The following is a 4,226-nucleotide window of genomic DNA, read 5'->3' as shown; positions in this document are numbered from 1 at the left end:
TGCGTGTTGTGTTTTCAGCACCGGAAAAGCTGGGACGAATGTGTCGCCTTGTAAACCAATCCCAGAAGAAACCAGCCTGCAAAATTAAGCACACCAAAGCCCTCGTTGAATGTGCCGTCGGCGTTGTGTACAGTATTCCCCTCGCCTGTGGGAAATGCTATATCGGCCAAACTGGGCGCTGTCTGAATGAACGCTTGCTAGAGCATCGCAGGAATGCTACATCACTAAGTGGCGCTGGTCATTTAGCCGACCACATACGCCGTTGCTCGCACAAGCCAGCATGCGAGGCTTTTTTCGAACGAACACGCGTGTTGCGCAAATATAGCGATCAGAAACACCGGGAAATATTTGAAGCGTGTTGTATCTCCAATGCAAACGAGAACTGTGTCAGTGCTCCCTCTGTTGCACTCGGCAAAAAAGAAATTGATTATCTCAGGGCAAACGGATGTGTCGAATCAGCTAGGCAGGGCGGGACATGAACAAGATTGTACCGTGTGACGTAAATAGAAAGAGAGAAAAAAAAAGAGGGAAAAGTTCTCCTTTTTATTTTTTGACACCTGTGATGACCTTGCCTAGACCAAGGAAATATTTTTGAGTGGTCCTGCGCAGTAGCAGTCCCCCACCCCCTCCCCCTGAGTACATAAAGCCCTGTTTCCAATGAATAAAACTCAGTTGAAGTCCGGCGTTTGTGTTGTCTTTCTCGCCTGGTCCTTGTTCAAATGTGCGCTGGAACTATGTTTCACAATGCTAATGAGAATGTGTAGAGCCGAGAACTTAATTGCGATGCCATGCTGCTGCGCCTTCGGTTGCCGCAATAGACACAACGAGGGCAAAAAGCTTTTTGCTTTGCCATCCGGCGGGCACAACGCAAAAAGAAGTGTGGATTCGCAGGATCGGGCGGGCTGACTTCGAGGAAGTGGCCATGAACGCGCGGCTAGTCACAACCTCTTATCTCGAGCCTAGTTCACGCCTTACGCTACGAAAAAGTGTCTGCGTGGTTTTAAGCGCGTTGTTTGACATTTTTTTTCGAATGTGCTCTCTTTGTTTCATGTAGTTTCGTCTTGCGCTGAAATGCACGCATCTGCAGTTGGCCTGTGACATAAAAGCGACTTTATTCAGGGTGTGTTTTGGGCTCCACCAGAAGTTAGCACATTCTCGACGCTTTTGCAAGGCTCACAATGACTTACGATGCAGTCTTTTAGCTTCGAATGTACGCCCGCATGTATTGATTTGGTTTGTCGTGATTAACGTTTTTAACGTTCCGAAGCGACTAAAGCTAGGACGGAGGTCGTAGTGGATGGCTCCGGATAACTTTATCTAGCTCGCCTGGGGATGTTTAACGTGCACTTTGATCGTAGAGTCGTACGTGGGCCGGATTTCCTCGTTGGCGTTTCATAATACTCGCGCGCTAGCGCTGCTTCAGAAGTTGGCGCCTTGGCGCGATTGTATTCCTTCAATAAATTTTATTTACTAGTCGTAACAACTTGTCATTATTTCGTATTATTATTGACGGCGCCTCGAGGGCACCAAAGCGGCAACGAGAACACCAAAGCTTGAACCAGGGCTGGATGGGGCCCGCCGAAGCCTGGGCATGCCAAGGGGGTATAAGATCGCGGACAGCCAATTTTGTATGCGAACACTCCCTGCGACGCCTGCATTAGTGTAATGTTACGTGCTCTTCAGAGGCCTCCGTTAGCCATTACATGTGCCCTCCTGGAGCAGTACTTGCAAAACAAAACAATATATCGTCACGATTACCAAAGCACCCCGCAATGAAAAAAACGGCCCTGTTGCCAGGCATTGCTGACCGCACACAGCCGGAATCTCTCACGCGCCGACCGAACAAAAGTGTCCTGAAGGTACGCCTTGAATAATGGTCATTTTCTCTATTTCTTCTGCAATTCCAACACGAAATTCTAAAGGCCAGTTACCGACTGACGAAGAAAGATCTCGATTGAAAAAACTGCTCCGCAGGGCTCGTCCGAACTTTTCTGCGGATTTCCTCCCGTAGTGTGTTAGCCGTCGTCTGCTACGGCAGGCCCACCAACGGCGGCGCCACCATCGAGACCGCGCCGAGCGGAGGAGGAGGGAAGCGAATGGCGCTACTTCGGGAGATTGAGCATGTCACACCCGGGCTTGCATGAACGTCGCGCGAAGAGTCGTTCCGGAAGTGACGTTGGCTTGCTGTGGTCATGTGAGGTGCGTCATGCTACTGACGCAAGCGGCAGCTTCCGGCGCGGGCGCAAAAATCCTAGCGGTTGTAGGTCTCCACGCCGCCGCGCGCCGACACGCGAAACAGCCTCCGCGCCTGACGCCGTACGCGCCCAGGCGTGGTGCGGCGCGTGCGGGCGCATTGGAACGCGTACGTCTGGTTGAGCTATTATGCGAAGCATATTACGAGAGCTCAACCCAGCTCCTCAGGCGCGGCGGTGTCGCCTTCAATACCACGTGACACCGTGACGGCACGACGGAGGAGAAACGGGGCTCCAACTCGCGCCGTCGCTCGCGGCGTCGCGGCGGTATATAAGCAGCTGCGCTTGTTTCTAGGTGGCTTTGGCTCAACTCTTGCAAGATGGGCTGGGTGGGAATCGAACCAGGGTCTCCGGAGTGTGAGATGGAGACGCTACCACTGAGCCACGAGTACGATGCTTCAAAGCGGTACAAAAGCGCCTCTAGTGAATGCGGTGTTGCCTTAGAAACGAGCTGTTTCTAAGGCTCAGGCGTGCGTCGCTTGCTCAGGCGCACATTTCGTTGCCGGGCCGAACGCTGCGTTGCTCGACGCTCATCGCGTCCAATGCGGGGCGCGCAGCCGCTGCGCCGTAGCCCATTGTCTTCCACCCCTTGGCGGGTCGACGGGAACGCTGTCGCGTTCCACTCTTGAAGGCGAAGCAGAGTAACGCATGAGTTGTTTCTTCGTCTAGCCGAACCAAATATAACCAAGCAACAGCAGTTTCACCAGGCTAAACAGTGGTTCAACAACTTAAAAAAAAAATGACCCGCCGCGGTAGCTCAGTGGCTATGGTGTTGGGCTGCTGAGCACGAGGTCGCGGGATCGAATCCCGGCCACGGCGGCCGCATTTCGGTGAGGGCGAAATGCGAAAACACCCGTGTACTTAGATTTAGGTGCACGTTAAAGAACCCCAGGTGGTCGAAATTTCCGGAGTCCTCCACTACGGTGTGCCTCATAATCAGAAAGTGGTTTTGGCACGTAAAACCCCATAATTAATTAATTAACTAAAATAAAGGCTAGTATGCTTCGCATCATCTGGTAGGAGTCTATAAAACTAAGTGATATGCGGCTTCAAAAAAACTGCGCTGCTGAAAAAGAAGAAGCCACAGCCATTTTTTTTTTCTAGGTGGCTTTGGCTGAGGCCGGTGAACAATAGAAGGCAGCATCCACGTGACCCTGCGTTCCCGGATGTTGGTTCCCTAAGTTGGTTTCCAACTGTCTCTATAAGGCCACTGAATACCTAGTGTGTCACGTGATTGGGGAGGTTTCTTTCTGTATTACTGCCAACCCTAGTGCGTGCAATGACGCAGAAACACGTGCTTCCACGCCGTCTCTCCGCTTCGGAATGGCGCACGTCTGTGATCGAGCTGCCATCGGCGATGACGATCGTCGCTGCGAATTTTGCAGCAAACTATTCATACAGAGGAAGAACATGCTGCAACACATCAGGAACGTTCACAGAATGGCCGTGGATGTCAAGAAATTGATGAAATGCGACGTATGCGGCCCTTCCCTGCCTACAATGGAAAAGTATTCGGTGCACCAGATCGCTGCGCACAACTTCGAGGCTGACTACGTGCACCTGTGTTCCGGAACAATAAGGGTGAGGAACAGTTTTATTAAGTTTATTCTCAGTCATCGTGAGCAAATGACGTTTACACGCAATATTATATGTCGGACTTTTTTAAATTTCTTGTTGCGCAGTGTGCCTCCAAAAGCAGTTGTTTATACCTTGCGGGCTTTTATTTTTTTCTTTCTCCATGTGTTTCGCGAAGAGCAGCTTGAATTTGCGGATGTCGCCGGGATGGTTTCCCAGCGTATTGTTGGCAAACTCTTTAGCAGTACATTTTATAGAATGGAGCGAAATGTGATGCTCGCGCACCCCCCCCCCCCCTCCTTTCTTTTTTTGTCTTAAACGAGAGGAGGGATTTGCTCTGCGATCTGACGTTGCTCTGCGCTACTTGCGTGCGTGGTGCTGTCTTCGCCTCAATGCAGG

The sequence above is a fragment of the Dermacentor albipictus genome, unplaced genomic scaffold (genome assembly GCF_038994185.2).
Source record: "Dermacentor albipictus isolate Rhodes 1998 colony unplaced genomic scaffold, USDA_Dalb.pri_finalv2 scaffold_21, whole genome shotgun sequence".
Classification (NCBI taxonomy): Eukaryota; Metazoa; Arthropoda; class Arachnida; order Ixodida; family Ixodidae; genus Dermacentor; species Dermacentor albipictus.
This window is presented reverse-complemented; position numbering follows the sequence as displayed.